The following is a 26,505-nucleotide window of genomic DNA, read 5'->3' as shown; positions in this document are numbered from 1 at the left end:
GAGTTAACAAACCATTAGTTAAATGTTAGTTTTTAAAATGCATTTATTTAAGGGGCGCCTAGGTGGCTCAGTTGGGTAAGCGTCTGCCTTCAGCTCGGGTCCTGATGGTCCTGGGATCGAGCCCCGCATCGGGCTCCCTGCTCTGCGGGGACCCTGTCTCCCTATGCCTGTACTTACTGCTCCCCCTGCTTGTGCTCTCTCTCTCTCTCTCTCTCTCTCTCGGTCTATCAAATAATAAAATCTTTAAAAAATAAAATGCATTTATTTAAAAAAGTATTTCTGTAATTGATTTTTTAAGATCTTTGTATATGCTTAGAGCCCCCCTTTTTTACATATAGTTACATTTTACAAAAGAAGTAATAGTGCTTCATAAGAGTTCTGAAGTTATAACAGTACTTTGATATTTAGAAGTAAATTGTCATATTCATTTTAAACTTTAATTGGAGAATTTGAGTGGTATGAAGTTTTTCTTGAATGCCTAGTAGGAAGAGACCATTTTTACAACTAATTAAGAGCTTCCAAGTGGGTTTAAATTTGTCTTGCTTTTAAAGAGGTTTTATTTGAAAATTTGTAAGTCTTTTCTTTTGAGGCATACTTTGATTTTCTGGTAAAAATTTATTTCAAGTTTTAAATCTATCACCTACCTCTCTTGCCTCAAAAAGGTATAATTTGTCAGATATATAAGGTATAAATATATGGACTTTGATATTTTTAAAAATTGAGATATAAATAGAATGTGAATGCATGTTGTGAAAACAGAAGGAAGGGACTGTTTAACAGAATATATATATAAGCAGTAGTGAGGATAAGGTCTGCTGGGTCAGGCTGGAGGATTATGAACTATTGGTGATTTAATTTTTATCCAAGAAAATTTCAAGTAGAGCAGGAGATCCAGCTGTACCTGGCAGACTATGAAGAGATGGGGAAAGGTGTGCTTTAAATCAGCAGTTCTCAACCAGTAGGGATTTTTGCCTCACCCCCAGGGGACATTTGACGATGTCTGATGACATTTTTGGTTGTCACGCCTGGCAGGGGCAGGAATGCTATTGGCATTCAGTGGTTAGAGGCCAGGTATGCTGCTAAATATCTTATGCCACAAAGGACAGCCCCCCACAAAAGAGAATTATTTGGCTTACGATATCAGTAGTGCTGATGCTGAAGACTCCTGCTTCAGGTGCATAATGGCTGACCCACAATGAAGGAATAGGACTGATAAAGTCGTCTGAAACTAGAGAAAACCGCGAAGAAGGAGCACTATTTACATTAGCATCCCAAAATTGAAATACTTAGATATGAAACCTAACAAAACATATATAAGGTCTATATGAGAACTACAAAACTCTGATGAAAGGAATCAAAGAATTGAATGGAGAGATATTCCATGTTGATGGATAGGAACTCTCAGTATTGTCAAGATGTTAGTTTTTCCCAACTCAATCTGTAGATTCAGTGCTATATCACTCAGTTATGCCAGCAAGTTATTTTGTGGATATTTGCAAACTGATTTAAAAGTTTATATGGAAAAGCAAAAGATCCAGAATAACTGAGGCAATATTAAATGGGAACAAAGTGAAAGTACTGACAATACCTGACTTTAAGAGTTACATTGAAGCTATAGTAATCAAGACAGTGTGGTATTGGTGAAAGAATAGACAAATAGATCAGTGGAACAGAAGAGAGAGCCCAGAAATAGACCCACATAAATATAGTCAGCTGATCTTTAACAAAGGAGCAAAAGCAATACAATTGAGCAAAGATAGCTTCTTCAACAAATGATGCTGGAATAATTAGATATCCACAAGCAAAAAATGAATCTAGACACAGACCTTACACCCATCACAAAAATAAATTCAGAGTGAATCACAGATTTAAGTATAAAATGCAAAACTAGGGGCGCCTGGGTGGCTCAGTCATTAAGCATCTGCCTTCGGCTCAGGTCATGATCCCAGGGTCCTGGGATTGAGCCCCGCATTGGGCTCCCTGCTTGGCGGGAAGCCTGCTTCTCCCTCTCCCACTCCCCCTGCTTGTGTTCCCTCTCTCACTGTCTCTCTGTCAAATAAATAAAATCTTTAAAAAAAATAAAATGCAAAACTATAAAGATTTTTAGAAGATAACATAGAAAAATCTAGATGATTTTGGCAGTGTCCTTTTAGATACAAGTACTTAGTATGATCAATGAAAGAAATAATTGATAAACTGGACTTTCATTAGAATTAAAATTTTCTGCCCTGACAGATGCTGTCACGTGAATAAAAAGGCAAGCCACAGGCTGGGTGAAAATATTTGCAAGATGTAATCTGGTATTATCTAAGATATACAAAGAACTCTTAAAGCTCAACAATAATAAACAACGCAATTAAAAATGAGCCAAAGGCCTTCACAGATACTTCACCAAAGAAGATACATGATGGCAAATAAGCATATAAAAAATACTTCACATAATATGTCATCAGGGAAATGAAAAAATAAAACTAGAATGAGATACCACTAACTCCCCATTAGAATGGAATCTGGAACACTGCCAGTATCAAATGGTGGCAAGGATGTGGAGCAACAGGAAACTCCCATTCATTGCTAGTGGAAAAGCAAAATGGTATAGCCATTTTAGAAGTTAGTTTGGTGGTTTCTTGCAAAACTGAACATACTCTTATGATATGAGCCAGCAATCCCACTTCCTGGAATTTACCCGAAGGAATTGAAAACATCCACAAAAAAACCTGTACATGGATTTTATAGCAGCTTTATTCGTAATTGGCAAGACTTCCTTCAGTAGGTGAATGAATAAACTGTGGTATATCCAGGCAATGGAATATTATTCAGCACTAAAAAGAAATGGGCTATCAAGCCATGAAAAGATTTGGAGGACCCTAAATGCATTTTATTAAGTGAAAGAAGGCAATCTTAAAATGTTACCTACTATATATCTCCAAACTATATGCCATTCTGGAAAAGGCAGAGCTCTGGAGACAGCTAAAAGATCAGGGGTGGGCGGGAAAGATGAATAGAGTACAGAGAATTTTTAGGGCAGTGAAACTGTGATACTGTGATACTGTAATGGTGTATACATGTCATTATACACTTGTCAAAATCCATACAACACCAAGAGTGAACTCTAATGTAAACCAAAGGTGTTGGGTAACCATGATGTGGCAATGTAGACTCATCAGTTGTAGCAAATGTACCACTCTGGGGCAGATGTTGATACAGGGAAGGCTATACATGAGTGGGGGCAGGGGGTATATGGGAAATCTCTGTACTTTTTGCTCAATTTTGCCATGAACCTAAAACTGCTTTTAAAAATAGTCTTAAAAAAAAAAGATTAGGAGTTACCAGTTTAAAAAAAAAAAGGCACTGAAATCAGATATATGCTGCAATATGGATGAACCTTGAAACAGTTTGCTGAGGGAAGGAAGTCAGACACAAGAGGACAAATGTATGATTCCACTTGTATGAAGTACCTAGATTAGCCAAATGCATAGAGACAGAAAATAGAAGAGTGGTTACCAGGGACTGGGGAGATGAGGGGATGAGGGTTATTGTTTAATGGCTACAGAGTTCTGCGGATGGATAATGGTTGTACAACAGTGTGAAGGTACTTAATGCCACTAAATTGTACACCCAGAAATGGTTAAGTGGTAAATTTTATTTTACTACAGTGAAAAAAAAAAAAAAGCATGTTCCTTGGCTTCACCCCAGGCATACTAAACCATAATCTCTAGGGATGAGGCTCAGAAGGTTGCTTTTAAAACAGCAACAACAACAAAAACCTTTTCAGATAATTGTTATACATAGTTTAGGTTAAGAATCACTAATGTTTGGGATTATTTAATGCAAAGTGGGATAAACTGGGTTTTCTTGGTGTATATTTTAAAGAGAAACTATCAGATTGATGAGTTCAAGTACATATAATCTTCTATGTGTTTTATGCTCGGTGTTAAAATTTCTACCTTACTGCATGTGGTAATGTGAGTAATGATCATTCATTATTTAGCATTGTATTTTCTTCTTAAAGGCAGGTTTTTTTTTTTTTTTTTAAAGATTTTATTTATTTGACAGAGAGATAGCAAGAGCAGGAACACAAGCAGGGGGAGTGGGAGAGGGAGAAACAGGCTTCCTGCTGAGCAGGGAGCCCGATGTGGGGCTGGATCCCAGGACTGTGGGATCATGACCTGAGCCGAAGGCAGCCACTTAACGGCTGGTCCACCCAGGTGCCCCAGCACTGTATTTTTTATAGTGCTTTCAGATACATGATTTTATTTGATCATTACAGTATCCTGAGAAGATGGGTAATGATATTGCCATTTTCAAGTGAGAAACTTGAGATTTTAAGGAAATTTAATGTCTTGCGGAAGATCATACATACAAGTAAAGTCAGATCTCCAAGATAGGTGTTCTGACAACTCTTATTTCCCCCCATTGCCAGTCTCCAAGAAAATAGCAGATCTTGTTTGTTATTATAAAGATCCCATGGATTTAATTGTCTCCTGATTGAAAGGTATGAAGTTGTTAAATCATAGTACTTTACTTTGCAGATAAAACTTTATCATTTGACAGCCCCAGTATTCTTGCCATGTTGGCAATGCTTAATATTTACAAAACTAAGATACATTGATTGTATTTTATGAAGTATTTTTATGAAGTATAAATATGTGATACTTAATAAGTAATTAATGTCAGTTATCAGGAAATCTGAAGCAAATCTGTCATTTTGTGGCACTGTTCCCTTGCATCAAAATGATCCCTACACCCAACCATTTGTGCCTAGTATGCCTCTCTTACATGTGACTATTCTTTTAGAGCTTCCCTCTGAAGAATGTATTTGTCACAGTTGAGCCCGGGAGTCAGTAGATTCTGTTCTTCGCCAGGGACATTCAGCCACATTCTAGAAAAGTAGAAAGTTGTAGGGGAAAGCCACTTCTAACATTCCTGTTGTGTACATAACCTCTGTAGCCTTACTGTCTGCCATCACAGAATTGGGTGAGAAGAGCACCCCTAACTGGGTTACAGTCTTCAAAGCATTGAAATGCCTCCAGTTTCTGCTCGATAGTATGGGATGTCTACGAGGGAAAAAAATGTTTCATTTGGTTTCCTGTGAAATTTAACGGTGATTTAGTATCTAAGCACTTCTTGCTATTTTGATAGGATAGAGGCATTATATGATTAAAATTATTAAAAATACAGTTCCAGACTTGTTTATCTGTACATTAAACTGATCATTTGCTAATTTTATGGCTCAAAGATATCTCAAGCATAATGAAGCCCAGAACTAAACTTTTTAAAGAAATTTTAATTTTATTTTTATTTTTTTAGAGAGAGCACATGTGCACCAGTGGAGAGGGGCAGAGGGAGAAGGAGAGAGAGAATCTAAAGCAGACTCCATGCTCAGCACAGAGCCCCAGGGCTCGATCTCACGACCCTGAGATCATGACCTGAGCCAAAATCAAGAGTTGGATGCCTAACCGACTGAGCCACCCAGGCTTCCTCAGAACTAAACTCTTAATCTCTTCATTTCCCTTCCCATTTAGTAAAACCTCTCTTCTTACAGTATTCTTTATTTTAGTAAATGCATCTGTATCTAATACATCTGGCCAGGGATCTGAGCCTTACCTAACCCTCTCATGTCAACTCCTTTACTCTCCCTTTCATGTCTGTACATGCCGTTCCCTTAGCCTAGAATATTACCCTCCCACTTCACTGGTTCACTTTCACCTGAATTCTACTATTCACCCTTTAGGTTCCTTTCCAGAACACTAGTTTAACTCAGGCTCCTGTTTGAAGTCTGATGGCATCCTTTACTTTATTAAGTAATTTACTCACGATTACAGCCTGATAATTGAAAGAACCAATATTTGAATTTAGACAATTTAGCCCATACTTAACCTCTTCAGTCCTCTGCCTCTTATGTAGTTATTTTTGTGATTATTTGTTTAATGTCTTGTTCCCCTCCTGTACTTCTAAGCTCTGTGAGGGCAGGGACTGTGTCTATTTTATATGCCTTGTATCTAGCACAATATCTGGTGAACACATGCCTATGTGCATGTACCTTATTTGGGGAATAGCCTCTTTTACTCAAAGTTTGAAAATGGATAAAATTTCCAGGTGGATTCACAGATGACATTAACCATTTTACCTTCTAGAAATGAAAGTATAAATGTGAAGAAATCCATTTCATTTGTCTAGTAAATCAACTTACTGTGTTAGTGATGTACAGAGAAGTTTGCATTTGAAAAAGCTTTTCCTTCTGCTTTTCTGCCTTTGATTCACTAGGTTTTAGAATCTGACACTTTGAAGTTAGTGGCAGTCAATTGGTGAATTTTATTAGAAAGATATTCAAGTTACAAACTGCCATCTGTTGGCATTTTTTAGGAAAACTGAAGAATAGACAGTAGACACACCTGTATTATGAATTGCTCCTCCAGCTTTAAAGATGACTCTTAGAATGGGATTAAAACTTCAGAAGGATAGGATGTATGGGAGCACTATGGGAAAAAAACTGGGAATTTTATAGAGAGCTCCTGCTTGTGTCAGGACATCACTTGATAAGGGATTTCTGCCACAGTTGGAAGTCTCGAATATGAAGATTAAGAAAATGCATGAAGAACTAAAAAGCATCAGAGATTCTTTTCTTGAATCAGTTCTTTGTTTTATTGGTGGGAATTCTGTTATCACAAAAAGTAGTGAAAGATTTGTTTTGGAAGGCCATACTTATTGTTTTTAAAGCAAAACAAATGCAAGATGATATGAATTTGGCACTTGACACGTTTGGAATTTGTATATAGTTATTTTCTGTGGGAAAGGACTTTGAATACTGTCTTTCCCATGGCTAATGTACACACAGCAGAAAAGCAATCATAAAACTTTTATTTAAATGAAAATTAAATATAATGAAATTTTAATTTATATATTACTATATATACATGTATATAAAAATGGCACAATTATTTTCAGTACAGTTTTTTGTGGGGGCGGGTAGGGAGAGAATGGTTGGTTCACTTTCTCCCTTTTTTCTTCCCTTCCATCCATATCCCTGCTCTGCCAGGACCTCTAACCCATGTTAAATAACCTATGTTATTTTATTACATATTTTCGTCCACATTGTCATGTTCATGTACAAATGTATATTTATAATGCATTGTACACACACGCGTGTGCATGTACCTGGTTTATTTGAGCATTCCCTGTACTTTAAATTTTTCTGTTTTAAGAATACCTTGGACTACTGGGTGGCTCAGTAGGTTAAGCATCTGCCTTCGGCTCAGGTCATGATCCCAGGGTCCTGGGATCGAGCTCCATGTCGGGCTCCCTGCTCAGCGGGGGAGTCTGCTTCTCCCTCTGCCCCTGCTGTTTCTCTTTCTCTCTCTCTCAAATAAAAAAAAAAAATCTTAAAAAAAAGAAACCCAATGGAAGTCTATCAAATGGCATAGCTGTAATTCTTTTTAATGGATACATAGTTGCATTAGTTTGCCCAGGGCTGCCATAACAAACTAGATGGCTTAAACAACAGAAATTTATTTTGTTGTGATTCTGGAGACTAGAAGTCTGAGATCAGTGTTTTGGCAGGGTTGATTGCTTCTGAGACCTCTGTCCTTGGCTTGTAGATGGCCATCTTCTTCCCGTGTCTTTGCATGGTCTCTCCTCTGTTGTCTATATGTGTCCGAAATTCCTTTTGTCACAAGAACACCAGTCAGATTGGATTTGGGCCTACCCTAATGACCTCATTTGAATTGAATTGCCTCTAAAGAACCTAGCTCCAAATATAGTCACATTCTGAAGTGCTGGGAATTAGGACTTCAACATATGCATTTTTTAGGGGACACAGTTCAGCCCAATAACAATACTATTCTACAAAATATTACTATTTAACTCATAATGATATAGCTAATACTATATAGAATTTAACAGTGTGATTCATCCATTCATTTCATAAGTACTCTGTGAACAGAATTCTTGTTCCTCTGATTTATCCTAATGTGGCTAGGGATTCTGGCTTCTGGAAAAGAATGCAAGAAGACTGGTGGTGGGCAAGGAGTGGAATTAACAGGGGACATGCTAGTTACCTTAAAGGATACAGGGAGGATATAGACCTGGCTCTGTTGGGGAAGAAATAATTTCTGGATTAACCACCAGTTATGTGCTTACATGATACATTCATTAGTTATGTGTGAGTAGAGTGTTTTATGTACTTTGAATAATAAGACATTAAATTCATGGAAACCTTAGATGTACTAAAAAAAGACTATCCCGTGTATTGGAGTTACATTTGTGGTTTCCCCTTTTTTAACATATATATATTTTTAAAGTATTTATTTGAGAGAGAGAGAGAGAGAGAGTGTGTGTGTGTGTGTGTGTGTGTGTGTGTGAGTCGGGGAGGGGGCAGAGGGAGGGGAAGAGAGAGAGTACCTCAAGCAGACTCCCCGCCGAGTGCGGATCCGAGCTCTATCCCATGACCCTGAGATCATGACCTGAGCAGAAACCAAGAGTTGGATGCTCAACTAACTGAGCCACCCAGGCACTCCATCCTTTTTGCTTATGTATACCTGATGTCTCATTTCAGTGGATTGAGGTTCAGATTAAGGTTTCCTACTTTTTAAAAATAAAAGCACATGGCTGGAGCCCTGTTCTTACTAAAATACAAGCTCTGGGTGAACTTTGTTTAATGTTGAATCTCTGACATTTAGAATAATGTCTTGCTAACACAGCAGACCTTCAATAAATATTTGAGTCCAGTTGAGATAGAAAATAACTTTTCCCTTCTTTTTTTAATGTTCTTATTCCCTCCCCCATTGATAAATAAAAGAAAAGGGACATACTTAGACTAAACATGTCAAGGTTTTAATCCTATCAGAGTAAAAACTAGAAATATGAATCCTGTGGTTTCTTAAAACGCAATCAACTACTTTGTTGCAGTATTTGCCAGAGTGCTCTTGGTGGGCCTGGAGCTTAGACACAGCCCCCCAAAGTGGAGCTTATTCCTTGTTAAAAATTTTTTTCTGTCTCCCTTGCTGGGACTCCAGTCACATATATGTTAGACTGCTTAATATTGCCCCACAGGTCATGGAGACTTGTTCATTTTTTTCAGTCTTTTTTTTTCCCCCCTCCCCTGTCTGTGCTTCATTTTGGAGAGTTTTCCTTCTGTGTCTTGAAGTTTCCGTGTATTTTATTTTGCAATATCCAATCTGCTGTATTGTCTATTTCAGATATTATAATTTTATCTCTAGAAGTTTTATTTAGATTTTTTTTGTATCTTTTTCCTCATCATGTTCATATTTTTCCTTTACATTATTAAGCATATGGAGTATATTTATACTGCCTATTTTATTTATTATTTTATTTTTTTCATCGTGATCAGTGTACTCTTTAATCCCCATCACCTATTTCACCCTTCCCCCCACCAACCTCCCCTCTGGTAACCATCAGTTCTCTATAGTTGTCTGTTACATGGTTTGTTTCTTTTTTTCTTCCTTTGCTTGTTTCTTTTGTTTCTTAAATTCCACTTATGCTGAGATCATATGGTATTTGTCTTTCTCTGACTGACTTGCTTTGCTAAGCATTATACTCTCTAGCTCTGTCCATGTTACTGCAAATTCAAGATTTCATTCTTTTTTATGGCTGAATAATATTCTATTGAATGTGTATAACCACATTTTCTTTATCCATTCATCTGTGGTTGGGCACTTGGACTGCTTCCATAGTTTGGCTATTGTAAATAATGCTGCAATAAACATAGGGGTATTTTTGTATTTTGGGGTACATACCCAGTAGTGCAATTTCTGGATCATGTGGTAGTTCTATTTTTAATTTTTTGAGGAATCTCCATACTGTTTTCCATAGTGGCTGCACGAGTTTTCATACCCATCAACAGTACAAGAGGGTTCCTTTTCTCCACATCCTCACCCACGCTTGTTGTTTCTTGTGTTTTTGATTTTAGCCATTCTGAGAGGTGTGAGGTGATATCTCATTGTAGTTTTGATTTATGTTTCCCTGATGGGTGATGTGGAGCATCTCTTTGATGTGTCTTTTGGCCATCTGTACGTCTTCTTTAGAGAATGTTCATGTCTGCTGTCCATTTTTAAATTGGATTATTTGGTTTTTTTGGTGTTGAGTTGTATAAGTTCATTTTATGTTTTAGATACTAACCCTTTATTGGATAGGCCATTTGCAAATATCTTCTCCAATTCTCTCATTTGCCTTTTAGTTTTGTTGATTGTTTCCTTCACGGTGCAGAAATGTTTTATTTTGATGTGGTCCCACTAGTTTTTGTTTTTGTTTCCCTTGCCTCAGGAGACATATCCAGAAAAATGTTGCTGTGACCAATGTCAGAGAAATTACTGCCTTTGCTCTCTTCAAGGATTTTTATGGTTTCAGGTCTCACGTTTAGGTCTTTAATCCATTTCAAGTTTATTTTTGTGTATGGTGCAAGAAAGTGGTCCAGTTTCATTCTTTTGCATGTAGCTGTCCTGTTTTCCCAGTACCATTTGTTGAAGAGACTGTCTTTTCCCATTGTATATTCATTCCTCCTTTGTTGAAGATGGATTGACCATATAATTGTGGGTTTATTTCTGGGTTTTCTACTCTATTCCATTGATCTCTGTGTCTGTTTTTGTGCCAGTACCATACTGTTTTGACTACTACAGCTTTGTAATATAACTTGAAACCTGGAATTGTGATACCTCTAGTTTCATTTTTCTTTTTCAAGATTGTTTTGGCTATTTGAGGTCTTTCATGATTTCGTACAAATTTTAGGATTGTTTGTTCTACTTATGTGAAAAATGCTGTTGGTATTTTGATAGGGATTGCATTAAATCTGTAGATTGCTTTGGGTAGTATAGACATTTTAATGATATTTGTTCTTCTAGTCCATAGGCATGGAATGTCTTTCCATTTCTTTATGTTGTCTTGAATTTCTTTCATCAGTGTTTTATACTTTTCAGAGTACAGGTCTTTCACCTCTCTGGTTAAGTTTATTCCTAGGTGTTTTATTGGTTTTGGTGCAATTGTAAATGTGATTGTTTCCTTACTTTCACTTTCTGCTACTTCATTATTAATAGGAATGCAACAGATTTCTGTACATTGATTTTGTATCATGTGACTTTACTAAATTCATTTATCAGTCTTGTAATTTTTTGGTAGAGTCTTTAGGGTTTTCTATATATAGTATCATGTCATCTGCAGACAGTGAGAGTTTTACTTTTTCCTTACAATTTGGATGTCTTTTATTTTTTTATGTTGTTTACTTGCTGTAGGTAGGACTTCTAGTACTGTGTTGAATAAAAGTGGTGAGAGTGGACATCCTTGTTTTGTTTCTGACCATGCGGGGGGAAAGCTCTGTTTTTCACCATTGAGTATGATGTCGGCTGTGGGTTTTCATATAAGACCTTTATTGTGTTGAGGTATGTTCCCTCTAGACCTACTTTGCAGAGGGTTTGTATCATGAATGGGTGTTGTACTTTGTCACATGTTTTTTCTGCATGTATTAAAATGATCATATGGTTTTACCCTTCCTTTTATTGATGTGACATATCACGTGATTATTTTGTGAATATTGGACCACCCTTGCATTCTGGGAATAAATCCCACTTGGTCATGACATATGATTTTTTTTAATGTATTGTTGGATTCAGTTTGCTAATATTTTTTGATGATTTTTGCATCTATATTCCTGAGAGATACTTGCCTGTGGGTTCTCTTTATTTGTGGTGTCTTTATCTGGTTTGGGTATCAGAATGATACTGGCTTTATAGAATGAATTTGGAAGTTTTCCTACCTCTTATATTTTTTTTGGAATAGTTTGAGAAAAATAGGTATTAACTCTTTAAATGTTTAGTAGAATTCTGTGAAGTCATCTGGTCCTGGACGTCTGTTTTGGGGGAATTTTTTTTATTACTGATTCAATTTCATTGCTGGTAATTGGTCTGGTCAAATTTTTTGTCTTTCCCTGCTTTAGTTTTGGTAAGTTTTATGTTTCTAGGAATTTATCCATTTCTTCTGAGTTTTCCCAATTTCTTGACATATAGGTTTTTATAATATTCTGTTAACAGTTGTTTATATTTCTGTGGTGTTGGTTGTTATTTCTCCTCTTTCATTGGTGATTTTGTTTCTTTGGGTCCCCCCCTCCTTTTTTTGAGTCTGGCTAGAGGTTTATCAATTTTGTTGATCTTTTCAAAGAACCATCTCCTGGTTTTATTCATTGTTCTATTGTGTTTAGTTTCTATATCATTCATTTCTGCCCTAATCTTTAATATTCCCTTCATTTTCCTTCCTTTTGCTGGTTTGGGGTATTGTTCTTCTTTTTTTCTAGCTCCTTTAGGTGTGAGGTTAGGTTGTTTATTTGAGATTCTTCTTGCTTCTTGAGGAGGCCTGTATTGCCATAACCTTCCCTCTCAGACATTTTGGACTGTTGTGTTTTCATTTCATTTTCATTTGTTTCCATGTAATTTTTGATGTCTTTGATTTTTTTTTTTTTTTTTGGTTGACCCATTCATCGTTTGGTAGCACATTATTTAATCTCCATGTATTTGTGCTCTTTTCAGATTTTTTTGTGGTTGATTTCTAGTTTCATAGCATTGTGGTCAGAAAAGATGCATGATATGACTTCAGTTTTTTGTGTTTTGTTTTGTTTTTTTTGAATTTGTGGCGACTTGTTTTGTGGCCTTACACTAGCTATTTCAATTTCGCTGTCTGCTAATTCCATCATCTTTGCCATTTTCTGGGTTCAGTTGATTAACTCCTCTTCTGCTTTTGGGTTATATTTTCCCACTTCTTTGCATGTGCTGGTAACTTTTGATTGGTTATAGAAATTGTGAGTTTTACATTGTTGGGTACTGGATTTTGTTATATTTTATGAATAGTGTTATATTTTGTTCTGACAAGTAATTAAGTTATTTAGGGTTTAATCCGTTTGAGACTTGCTTTAAGCTATGGTAGAGCGGAGGCTTTAGTTTTACTACCGAGACAGTGTTTTCCTGAGAACTTTACATGATACCCCATGTGTTAAGAGATCTTTCCACCACGACTGATGGGAGCATGAACTAATCCTGCTCCTGTGTGAGACCCAGGAATTGTTTTGTCTGCGGCCCTTTTGGTGGTTCTTTCCTGGCCTTGGGGAATTTTTTCTCACATGTGCATATCAGTATTCAGCCATAGATTTGAGGGTACTCTGCAGATCTCTGGAGCTTCCTCTGTCTTGGGAAGTCCTCTCCATTTTAGTGCCCTATTGCACATATTTAGCTACCTTGCCCTGCATGATTTCTGTCTCCTGAATTTGAGATTGCTGGGCTCCCTTGAGACCTTGTTCCACTCTCTCCCTGCTCAGTGGCCTGAAAGCCGCTTCCAGGCAGAAGCTGACCAGTTAGAGAGCTCACCTCATTTGTTTCCCTTCTCTTTAGGCATCATAGTTTGAACTGCCTGTTTCCCAATATCTGAAAATCTTTGTTTCATATATTTGGTTTTATAAATTATTAAGTGGGAATAATGCTTCTACCAATTCCCTAACAGGTAACAGTTTTTACCAGGGACCTGTTCCTTTTGTTGCAACTGCTGGAAGTGGGTAGGAAAACCAGAAACTGGGGAAGGGAGAGTTATCAGAGGCAGGCAAAGTGGTGAGGAACATTATGAAACTAAATGGCCTGTCCTCTTAAATGTCAACACCAGGAAAGACAAAGAAAGACTGAGGAACTGTTCCAGATAGAAGGAGACTAAGGAGGCATGAAATTTGAATGCAGTAGATGATCCTGACCAGGAAAAGCAGTCTCTATAGAGAACATTGTTGGGACCGTCACTGAAATTTGAAAAAGGTCTGGAGATTAGAGAGTAATATTGTATCAATGTTAGTTTTGAATTTAATAGTTTTATTCTGATGATGTAAATGAAAATCCTTCTTAGGAAATGCACACTGACTCACTGAAATGTTTGGGGCAAAGGGGTTGCTGTATGCAAACTGCACTCAAGTAATTATGAAGAAATATACACACATATGTGTATGTAGGTATGTTTATATGTATAGAGAGACAAGGACAGAGACAAAGACAGAAACAGTAACTGATATAGCAAATACGGCAATATCTTAAAAAATTGGTGAATCTACATGAAAGATATATGGGAATCCTTCCACTGTTTTTGAAACTTTTCTGTGAAAAGTTTTTGAAAAAACTTTTTCTTCAGAAGCAAGTTTCTGAAACTACTTGGAAACGTTTCTGGTAAAAAAAAAAAAAATTATATTTGTGCTTGCTTGTTTTTGTATGGAGACTCTCTGGAGGAATAAATAAGACCCTGATAAAAATTGTTACCTGTTAGGGAATTGGTGGAAACACTATAGCTATTCATTAATTGGTCTTCTCAAAATACTCTTGAGTTTTGCAGCACTTAAAGATCTTGGACAATGGTTTTTGTTTTGCCTTATCTTCATCTGTTTGCTGCTTGGATGTAGGTGCTACCAAGATGCCATCCTCTCCTTCACTGCTCTATGGTCTTAACCCTGGAGTGAGAGATTTTATCCGCCCTTAGTTTGTACTATTTCCTGTGAGTGATTGGGTGAACTCCAGATCCAGGTCTTTGGCCTTAACTTCTTTCTTGAGCTTTAAGACCTGGCTAGATTTCTAGTTATTCTCAGGTAAATTAAGAGTAAATTTTGATTATTACATTAAGATATCTTTTTAAAAAAATTATTTGTTCTTCTTTATTCTTTCATTAACATAGATCTAGTTTTCCTTTGCCAAAAATACAGAGGAAAATGAGGGAAAAGACCCAGTAACACAAGTCTAACCTAGAGCAAAGAATGTAAGTTCTGTGAGGACTAGAACTTTGTCTTTTCTGCTTTTCCCAAATGCCTACTACAGTGCTGAGCATATATGTGGGCTGCTCAACAAATATTTGTTGTATGAATGAAAGAATTGTAAGGGGAAGGTTAGAAGAACTACCAAACATTCTATCAGGCTAATGTGGTCTATAGTGTTAACTCTGATGTTTATATAGTATGTTTGTTTTATCTCTCTTCCTCCTGCGGCTTGAATCATTTTGCTATTCTCCCATATAAATTTAGATTTTGAACAAGTTTTGTAAAGTACCTAACTGTCCTGTCCCTTGGCTACATAATAGCTGAGGGCTTAAGTCCTTATTTGATTTGATTTACATTACATTTTACATACAAGTAACAAAATGAAATAAATTGAACAGTTCATGACATGGTCAATTCAGGTTAACTTTTCTCCCTGGAGCAAACATTAAAATTAGAAATAGGATGCTTCTGGATAAAACTTTCAAACTCAGTTTTGTGAAAATTTCTCTGTTCAACATCTTTATATGAGACAAGAGTTTGACTATAATACTCATTGGCTCTAACTTATATTGAAATAGGATTAAAAAAAAAGCTACTAGTGCATAACAAGGGAAAGAAGCCAGGCACCTGTGCTTAATTAGTCCAAAACTTGATTATTCTTAGTACTTTGTCAGCTTTTTGAACTTTTGATGTGATACATTGTACTTTCAAGCTATTTTTTTTTTTTTTTAATTTGAGGCAGAGAGAACACGAGCATGGGGAGAGGGGCAGAGGGAGGGGAAGGGCAAGAAGCAGACTCCCCACTGAGCAGGGATCCCCACCTGCGGCTTGATCCCAGGACCCTGAGATCATGACCTGAGCTGAGGGCAGCTGCTTAACCAACTGAGGCCAGGTGTCCCTCAAGCTATTTTGTAAGACAGCCTCCTTAGGTGGGAAGTTAGGATACCAAGTCACTTCTGGCTCTTTCTTTCCAACACTTAAGATTTTATGATTGTATGTGTTTGTGTTTCCTTTCTTCAGCTTTACTCTTAACTCTTAAATAGGTATTATTGTCTATATCCTTTTTATATAACCTAGGAGAGTATTCTTTATGGAGAGGGTTCAATAAATGTTTTTAATAAAAAATCCAGAAACTTGTGAATAGTCAGATACTATATTTATGAATTAAAAATCAGGGAAATTGTCAAAAATTATATAACATGGATTAAATATTTGTAAATATTTAAAAATCAAAAATTTCCCAAGATAAATAAAGTAATGTATACATATAAAGTTATAGGACCTTTTATTCTTAATTATATATACATAGGCCTAAACACAAGTTTTCTTCACCCACCAAAGTTAACAAATTTTGGTTCCATTTTTAGAATTTTAAATGAGATTCTATGAGGAAGTCAGTACAACCCAGTTTTATTAGTTGTGTAATTAATCAGAGTGAAAGACCAGGATTTCTTCACTATTAATTGATGTTTCCATAAAAATTGCAAAACAGACAAGTGACCAATTAAATTCTGACTACAGAACATAGTATGGATTTTACTTCATTAATAAATGCAGGAAAAAAAGACTAAGCCACTTTTCAGTGTCACTGGGCAATGTCTTTTTTTTTTTTTTAAAGATTTATTTATTTGAGAGAGCGAGAATGAGAGAGAGAGAGTACATGAGAGGGGGGAGGGTCAGAGGGAGAAGCAGGCTCCCCGCCGAGCAGGGAGCCTGATGTTGGGACTCGATCCCGGGACTCCGGGATCATGACCTGAGCCGAAGGCAGTCGCTTAACCAACTGAGCCACCCAGGCGCCCGGGTAATGTCTTTTTCTAATTTTGGTCAGTTTGTTAAATTTCTCATTCCATTCCATTTAATTGAAATTAAAAACAGAAAGAATATTTGGGTTTTTAAAAAAGCTTTTATGACCAAAATCATTAGAACTTTTTAACTTAACAACTATGAACATTCTTTGCTAACGAACAAGCACTATCTTACGTTATTGCTATGGAAATATTATTCCGTAGGTTGTATTTCAACCTTTATTGACAGATAGTAGATTCTAATTTGGTTAATACTAGGCTACTTTTGCAAACATTTACAGTTAAGAACTTGTAGGGGCGCCTGGGTGGCTCAGTCGGTTAAACGTCTGTCTGCCTTTGGCTCCGGTCATAATCTCAGGGTCCTGGGATCAAGCTCTATGTCAGGCCCCCTGCTCAGCGGGGACTCTGTTTTCTCTTTCCCTCAGCCCCTTCCTCCTGCTTCTGCTCACTCGCTCGCTCTCAAATAAATAAATAAAATCTTAAAAAAAAAAAAAGAACTTGTAAAATCTCATATGCCTGTTTGCCAGGACCAGGTTTATAGTTGCATCAGTTTATTTGTTTTGCTCAATCTCATCATCCAAATTTTTTTTTAAAGATTTTATTTATTTATTTGACACAGAGAGAGAGAGAGCGAGAGAGGGAGAGGGAGAGAGCACAAGCAGGGGGAGCGGCAGGCAGAGGGAGAAGCAGGCTTCCTGCATGAGCAGGGAGCCCGATGTGGGGCTCCATCCCAGGACCCTGGGATCATGACCTGAGCTGAAGGCAGCGGTTTAACCAACTGAACCACCCAGGCGCCCCTCTCATCATCCAAATTAACAATAAAGATATTTTGTTACTTGGAAAAGTTATATATTATTTATATTTTATAACATTTATTGAAGAAAATACTTAAAACTTCCAAGACTAGAAAAATAGTTTTAAATATTACTCATAATCTTTTAATTTTTAAAAATTTTTAAGTATATCATACATTTAAAAGAGTGCATGTAACTTACACATTCAGTTTAAAATGAACACCTAGGTACATAACACATAGTTTAAGATATAATTTATTTCTTATACTTTAAAAGACCCCTGTGTTTCGCTACCTAATTGCATGTCCTCTCCCATCACCTGGAAGTAACAATTTACTGAGTTTTGGATTAATCGACTGCTTACATTTCTTTACAGTTCTATCACAAATGTATAAATTCCTGAACAAGGCATGGTTTGGTTTTGCCTTTTTTCTCATCTTGATATAAATGGAATCATATTGTTTATATTAATCTGTAACTTACATTTTTGCCCAATATTATGATTTTGAAAGTCATTTATGTTATGAAAGTCATTTTCACTGATATAATATTCCATTTTGTGAATTTACTACAATGTATTTATCCATTCTGATGTTGCTAGATGTTGGAGTTGTTTCCAAGTTTAGCTTTTCAAACATTACTTACTGTTAACATTTTTTTAAAGATTTTATTTGAGAGAGAGAGCATGAGCAGGGACAGAGGGAGAGGGAGAGGCAAGACTCCCCACTGAGCAGGGAGCCCGATGCGGGGCTCCATCACAGGACCCTGGGATCATGACCTGAGCCAAAGGCTGACGCTTAACTGATTGAGCCACCCAGGCTCCCCAGTATTCTCAAACTTTAATCCAAAAAGGTCATGTTGTTTATTTCCACCAGTAATGAATGAAAATTCCCATTTCTTCACATCTTCACCAACACTTGACTCTCAGACTTTTAAATTTTTGTCAAAATAGTAAGATCTGAAATTATATTTCAGAGTTTTAATTTATATTTACCTGAATACTTTACAAGGTCGAAGCTGAGCACCTTTGTATTATTTATGGGGCAATTGTGTTTCCTCTTATATGAAATGCCTGTACATGTCTTTTTACCTGTTTAAAAAAATGGGGTGTTTATTTTTATTAATACTTTAGAGTTCTTTATTTATCCTGGATATTTATACTTTGTGGATTATATGTGCTCCATTTATTTTCTCCCAGTGTGTGACTTAGCTTTGTACTCTCTGTGTTTTCTTTAATGAAGCAGTAGTTCTTAATTTAAGAAATTGAATTATGATTTTTCTTTGTTTTGTACTTTTTGTGTCTTTTCAAAGAAATTCTTTCCTGCCTCAAGTTATAAAGATGTTCTTCTGTACTTTTTTAAAGGTTTCTAAATCTTTTGTTCATCACAATTATGTATTTGATCCATTTTGATTTTTTTTTTATATGGTTTGTATCTTAGTCCATTCATTTGCTGTAACAGAATACCATAGACTTGGGTGACTTATAAACAACAGAAATCTATTTCTCACAATTCTGGGGCATAGGGAGTCCAAAATCAAGGCAGATTTGGTGTCTGATGAGGGCCTGCAACCTGGTTCTTAGCCACTTTCTCTCTGCATCATCACATGGTGTGAGGGTCCAGGGAGCTCTCTGGTTTTTTATTTATTATTGCTTTTTATTTCTTTTTTTTTGGTAGTGCTGTTTTAATGTATCTTTCTCCCCCCACCCCCAGTTTCTTGCTTTGGATGCATTTTCATCCTTTCTTCTCTTATGACATAAACATTAAAGCTTTAAGTTTCCTTCTCGTACTACTTCAGCCACAACCCACACTTTTAAAAATAAACATTTTACTTTACAACAGTTTTATATTTACAGAAAAGTTGCAAAGATAATACAGAAGATTCCTGTATATTCCTTACCTAATTTCTCCTTATTTTTTTTTTAGATTTTATTTATTTGAGAGAGAACATGAGCAGGGGCCGGGGGGGGGCTTGATTCCAGGTCCCTGAGATCATGGTCTGAGCCGAAGGCAGATGCTTAACCAACTGAGCCACCCAGGCGCCCCCTAATTTCTCCTTATTAATGCCACATGTCACTGTGTTACATATGTCACAACTAAAAAATCATTAGTACATTATTATTTACTGAACTTGCCACCTTATTCACATTTTGCCAGTTCCCCCCCAGTGTCCCTTTTTGCTTCAGAATCCCACCCAGGATACCACATTACATTTAGTCATCTTGTTTCCCTTGCCTCCTCTGGTCTGTGACAGTTTCTCAGACTTCCCCTGCCCTTGATGACTTTGAGAAGTACTGGTCAGGTTTTTTGCAGGATACTCCTCAGTTTGGATTTGTCCCTTGCTTTTCTCATGGTTAGACTGAGGTTATTGGTTTTTGGTAGGAAAACTACAGAGGTAAAGTGCCATTTTTTTGTCACAGCATATCAAAGGTACACGTTATAAACATGACTTGTCATTGTGGACGTTAACCTTGATAACATGGTCAAGGTAGTGTTTCTTAGCTTTATCCACTATAAAGTTATTCCTCCACCCCCCATCTTCTACATATTATATGGAAATGGATTGTAACTGAAGAGTATAGTATAGACCCCCAAGTTGCTTCTAAAGAATATGGAAAAGGTAGGGGAGGGAGTAACTTTATAGTTGCATATATATATAAAGGAAAGACCGGGCACCTAGGTGGCTCAGATGGTTAAACATCTGCCTTCGGCTCAGGTCATGATCCCAGGGTCCTGGGATCGAGTCCCGCATCAGGCTCCCTGCTCGGAAGGGGGCCTGCTTCTTCCTCTCCCACTGCTGCTCCCCCTGCTTGTGCTCTTTCACTCTCTGTCAAATAAATCTTTTTTTTTAAAGGAATATCTATATTTATATAGATATGAAAAGAGACAATCTCCCTTTATTTATGAAAATAAATATATATTTATATTTCATATATCTATCTGTATCTATATCAGAATGGCCTAATGGATATTTATTTATTTTATACTTTGGGTTATAATCCAGTACTCTATTATTTTCTTGCTCAAATTGTACCATCTTTGATCATTGAGAGCCCTCTCATGTTGGCTCCTGTGTTGTTTTTCCCTTTCTTTCATTCCTTCTTTATTCCCCCCTATGTCTTTTTGACATACCCACCCTTTTAGTTTTTGAGCACTTCTTTACTTTCCAGTACTGCAATGTGCTCTAGGCTCATTCTGTATATTCCTTCCCCAGACCTAGAATCAGTCATGTCTCCAAGGAACTCATCTTTCTCTTTTGGGGAATGGTGTTAGAAACCAAGATCAGGGCACTGGATGTGCTCATTGTTACTGAGGTATGTATACGTACCTTTAGGCCCTTTTAGTGGACTGAACTAGGAAATACATGTACTTAACAGTACACAGGCACATACTGTATGCACGTAATGATAACATGTAGGTATGTTGATTGATTTTTTGTTCTATTTGATAAGATTTGATATTAGTGCCTTTTTTTAAGGCCTCATTTTAGGTTGTGGACAGGGTAGTCAACCTAGTTGAAGGTAACTTTATGATGTTGATAACTTGTCTTTTTTATGAAAAGGTCTTTTTTGGGGCACCTAGCTGGCTTAGTCGGAGGAGCATGTGACTCTTGGTCTAGGGGTTGTGAGTTTAAGCCCCATGTGGGGTGTAGAGATTACTTAAATAAAAATTAAAAAAAAAAAAAAGGTCTTTTTACCAAGACCCTTTTTAAGACGGAAATAATCCTTAAGGCATGGACATTCTGTTTCCAAAGTCCCATAACTGAACTGTTTAGAATATAGAATAAAATTTCCCTTTGCATCAAATATATTAAATATAGTTTAATTTTTTTAGCATGGCCTACAGAAATCTTCTACATTGTATCTCTTGCCTACCTCATCTCCTACCATCTTCCCATCATGCTTCCTTATATTCTAATCATGCCAAACTGCTTTGTATTTCCTAAACTGCAGTATGGACTCTCATATCTGTGTGCTTACTTATAGTATTCCTGCCAGATTGCCCTCCTTACTGATTCCATCCAGAAGATTTCCATTCATTTTTCAAAAGTCAGCTCAGGTTAAAGATCTTCTATCAATCCTCTTCTTAACTTCCCCAGATATATTTAGGACTGATTTTAGGAGTTCCTTCTTCGATGTTAATATTTCTCAAAGTGTGATCTCAGGACCACTTGCAAGAATTTCCTCCGAGGTATTTTGTTAAAGATGCAGATCGTGGGGCCCAACCCCAGATCGTTGCAAAGGGAATAGTAGGAGTGAGGTGAATTTGCATTGGTGATAGTCTCTGTAGGTGATACACAATATTTTTATATCCCACTCCAGTATTTTTAAATGAAAAATTTAAAACATACACAAAGTAGACAGAACAAATCTTCACGTGCCCATCACCTGAAGTTACCTAGATTTTGCCACATTTACTTCATCTTCATCCACCTTCCTTTTTATTTTTCCTGAAGTACTTTAAAGCAAATCGCATTCATCAGAGGTCATTTCCTCTCTGCATATTTCAAAATGCATTTTTTCTTATATAACTGTAATACCATTATCATAGTTATCAAAATTAATAATTTCTTGGTGGCACCTAATAATACCAGTCAGAATTCAAATTTGTCCATTTTTTCTGAGAAGTGTTGTTTTTGCAGTTGGTTTATTGGAATCAGAAGCCAAACAAGGACTGCATATTAAATGTAGTTGTTATATCTCTTAAATTTCTTTAATTTACAGACCCTCCTCTCCCAATTGACTTGTTGGAGAAACTGGGTCAGTTGTCGTGCAAGATGTTCAACATTCTGGGTTTTTCTGTTTACTTTCTTAGGGTAATATCTAACTTATATGTGTCATAGTTTCTATAAATGGATGTTAGCTTTTGAGTCTTGATTAGATTTATTTTTAGCTTTTTTGGCAAGATTACTTCACAGGTGGTGCTGTGGCTTTACACAGCATCAAGTCTGGCCCCAATTTTAGTGATGCTAACTTAAGATTGATCAGGGGATTCAGGACGTGACAGCCTTAGCCCTTCTTTATAAAGATGAACTCTTCATGTAATGGTTTCATTTGTTGATGATTAATATCTGAATTTATGTTGTTCAAGTTGCAAATGGATGGTTTTCGAACTCTGCATTCCTTTTGCATTTGTTACCTGGAATCCTTCTATAAGGAAGAATTCCTCACCAACTTGGGTTGTTTGATTATCCTAGAGTCTAGTTCAGACAGGAAAAGAAGGATGTATATTAATTCTTTCAGGATAAAGAATTGGTGCCCCAGTTATTTCCAGTGCTGTTTAATGAGCTTGGTATTTTTTAAAACATCATTTTGACCTCATTGGTTTTTATAGATTCAGTGTATTTCACATGTCATCCTTGCACAGGGGCCATGCTAATCTGCTCTGCATCATTCCAAATTTAGTATGTGTGCTGCCTAAGTGAGCACAGATTCAACATATTTCTGTTAGTTACAGTTGATTTGGTTTTTGAATTAGCCCATATTTTGCAAGTGAGGAGGCTTTTCACGATATTCCTATGTTTTGTTTTGTTTTGTTTTGTTATGACCCATTCACCTCTGAGAGCTTCCATGCTTTCTGGTACAATAAGATATCCCAGGCTTATACTGTCATTTACAATTACTTTTGAATGAAGAGTTAAATGTGTGTTTTAAAAATTCTGTGCATGAATATTTCCTACTATAATTGAAAATTTCTTCAGATGGTATGAGATAAAATTTTTTCAGTAACTGTATTTCTTATAAAGTTATTGCTGTATGTTAGCTATATCTTTTTTTCATTGCTTTTATTTTAAAAATTACAGTTTAAGTTATCTTTATTTTTGTACATGCATCTTTTTGGACTACCATATGTGGTAGTCCAGAGCTACTTCTACAGTGTACACAGGTTCTCAGATTATTTATTTATTTATATTTTGCTCGCATGACCAAATTTGTGATGAATAGTCTTAAATAATTTTTACTTATTTCAGTTAATTTATTGCAATTATTAAACACTAGTAAAAGAAAAATTTTGAAAATTGGGTCTAAGTTATTTGCAAATATTCATTAAATAAGCCCTCTTCACTTCCTATAGTTATATCAACTAGTAGGTTAATAAGTAAATATATCTCTCCCATAAACACCCAGTAGTTGGGTAGTTTTGCTACTTGAGTATTTGAAACACTACTAGGGCAAATAATTCTCTACAACCAAAAAAATTAAATACAATAAAAATTTGAAAACCACTTGATAAAAAAACAATTTCAGCTTTGTTTCACTGCATAAGCTTAAACTGAGGTGTTCAACTTGAATTTCTTATCTTTTCTGCAAAATATTATCCTCTTCTAGTATTTACTGGTTAATTTGGTGGTTCTCTCCCCCAAAATAGTTATCCAAACACACATCCTCACTTTCTCACCTCCCACTGTTTCTGCCTTGGTTCAGGCCTCCACTGTTTCTTTTTCCAGAGCCTGTAACATCCTTCCAACTAGTTTTGCTTCCTTCAGCCTCATCTTCATTTCGGCTCATTCTTCATACTGATACCAGAGAGATTCTTCAGCAAAGAGATCTAATTATGTCAATGTCTTGTTTAAAACCTTTCAATTATTCTCTACTTCCCTGGTCACTTCCCCACTTCTTAACATTAAACACAAGCCTGCCCTTCCCAGGCTTAGCCTTCCCTACATGTGCTCTTTGACCCAACTCTTAAAAGTTTTCCCAACATATCATTTGGTCTTGGCCTCTATAGTTTTTTATATGCTAGCTTTTTTAGTAAAAGCCCTGTTTCCTTAAATGATGCCTTTACACCTTATTCATCATTCTTTATGCCCCAGTTCATGTGTGCTTTACTTGGGAAGACTTTTTTTTTTTTAAGAGACGGTGCAAGCTGGGGGAGAGGGGAGGGGCAGAGGGAGAGAGAGAATCTTAAGCAGGCTTCACGCCCAACATGGGGCTCGATCCCACAACCCTGAGATCATGACCTAAGCCAAAATCAAGAGTCGAAAGCTTAACCGACTAAGCCACCCAGGCACCCCACTTGGGAAGACTCCTGATATTCCTCAGACTCATCAGCAAGGGTCACTCTTCTTTTTCTTTTTTTTTTTGGTCATCACTGTACCTTAAATATAACTCCATTTTAGCCCCATCACACTGTGTTAAGTCAGTTGTGTGTGTCTAGCTCCTCTGTGAGGGTAGATGTTATGTCCTTATTCCTCTTTGTGTCCCCAGCAAATAAGGGGAACTGTGGAAAGAAAAAAGATTGTTATATATGTGGGCCTAAAGGCTAATTAACAGTCTCCAAGAAATGAGACAATATTTTTAGTCAATTTAATTATAGAAAAGATTAAAGTTCTCTGATTTGTTTTATTTTTGTCTCTTAATTTTTTTTACAAAGGATTTTTGCTTTAATTTTTAAATCTGTGAATGAGGAAAGATAAGCACCTAAAACAAAATGTTGGCTAAATAATCATTGTAACATTGAGAAAGAAATGTAATGATCCAAATCTTTATTATTTGCTATGGTAAAGATTTTGAGAATACAAGTTTTATTTTATATTCTCCTGTTATATTTATAAATAAAAGTAGCAGATCTGGGCTCAAGATAGGACAAAATACACTCTAGAAGCCTTCCTAATTCTTCAGAGAGCCATTAGCTAGAAAAAGCTATGAAAAATTCATCAGAATTCAGCATAGTGTTTTCTGGCAGTTTACCCAAGGGCTTGCTGAATACACTTAGAGGACTCATGTATCAGACAACTAGGAACTGATAAAGACCTGATCCCTTTGTTTTTACAGATTCCACAAAATCTGGCAATAGCCAACAAAGTTGCTTCTGAATCTGTTAGAAACCACTAGAGACAAAATGTTGCATCTTTGGTTGAATATGATGATTATACCTTAAAAGAATTACTCACTGTCATGATCATATAAAATTCTTATTCATGGCTCTCAATTCTTTAGTGAAGTTCTTAAATTTGCTTCACTTAAATTACCTAAAGTAATTATATTTTAAAAGTATGTGAAGTTTTTGATATCAATAAATTTAAGTATAAAAATAATTTTTTTGAAAACTGTATATAAGGGAAAACCCACATCTGGTATATAAACCCAATTCTAAATGCTTACACACACACACACACACACCCCTGCTACACAGCCTCAGTGAATATCAGCTGTAGATGACTTCTGAAGGCTGTCATAAGAAAACCCACATCTGGTATATAAACCCAATTCTAAATGCTTACACACACACACACACCCGCTACACAGCCTCAGTGAATATCAGCTGTAGATGACTTCTGAAGGCTGTCATAAGATTTGGCAGTGTAACCTATTCTGTATGGTCTTGAATAATTTGGATCATTTGATTAAATACCTTGAGTACCACTTGAATGGAATGGAACACTTTGGCTGTAACACTATCTCATAGAAAAGAAGTGTTTTTTATTCTGTCTGTATAGGAAATGTAGTACTACTTCTGTCTGCTCATTAAAGCTCTTAACAGCATCTTCCTTAAAAGAATAAAGAGCAAAGTCTGTTATTTCAGGAATTGGTCTTCTTGTCTTGAAACATTTACTGTTGTCCATGCTTTTCAGTCAGAGGTTTTGAAGTATTATTTTTTTTAAGGAAGTAAAATAACTTATTAGTCTCTTGTATGAATGAACCTTGTGATCCTAATTTGATAGGTTTAAGATACGGTAAAGGGTAGGGGCGCCTGGGTGGCTCAGTCATTGGGCGCCTGGGTGGCTCAGTCGTTAGGTGTCTGCCTTCGGCTCAGGTCATGATCCCCGGGTCCTGGGATCGAGCCCCGCATGGGGCTCCCTGCTCAGTGAGGAGCCTGCTTCTCCCTACCCCACTCTCCCTGCTTATGTTCCCTCTCTCGCTGTCTCTCTCTTTCTCAAATACATAAATAAAATCTTTAAAAAAAGAAAAGGTATGGTAAAGGTTAATAATATTCAGAAACTTAGAAGAACAGCTGACATCATGCATTATTTTCTGTTTAAGCCTAATGCTTTGTGTGATTAATTTACTTAATAGGTTTTATTTGGCTATTAGTAACTATCAGTGAATAAAATGGTTTGAATTTAAATTTCTAAAATTTTATGTGTCATGCAAGGTGTCAAACTTAGCCAACATTTGAATTATATGTGCCTG

General features: G+C 36.4%; 1 protein-coding gene and 1 non-coding gene across 6 annotated transcripts in view; one reads left to right on the top strand and one right to left on the bottom strand.

Moving 5' to 3' along the window:
* SOS1 (SOS Ras/Rac guanine nucleotide exchange factor 1) overlaps positions 1-26,505 on the top strand; it is a 140,404-nt gene that overhangs the window by 31,953 nt on the left and 81,946 nt on the right. The window lies entirely within an intron of this gene.
* LOC114219715 (U6 spliceosomal RNA) lies at positions 22,692-22,800 on the bottom strand. Its single transcript, XR_003611444.1, has one exon. It is a non-coding gene; the product is annotated as a U6 spliceosomal RNA (small nuclear RNA).

Source organism: Eumetopias jubatus, unplaced genomic scaffold (genome assembly GCF_037043125.1).
Source record: "Eumetopias jubatus isolate StellerSeaLion01/CBP00866 unplaced genomic scaffold, mEumJub1_p1.0 scaffold_9, whole genome shotgun sequence".
Taxonomy (NCBI): domain Eukaryota; kingdom Metazoa; phylum Chordata; class Mammalia; order Carnivora; family Otariidae; genus Eumetopias; species Eumetopias jubatus.
Note: the sequence above shows the minus strand (reverse complement) of the source record. Positions and strands in the feature narration are given on the sequence as shown.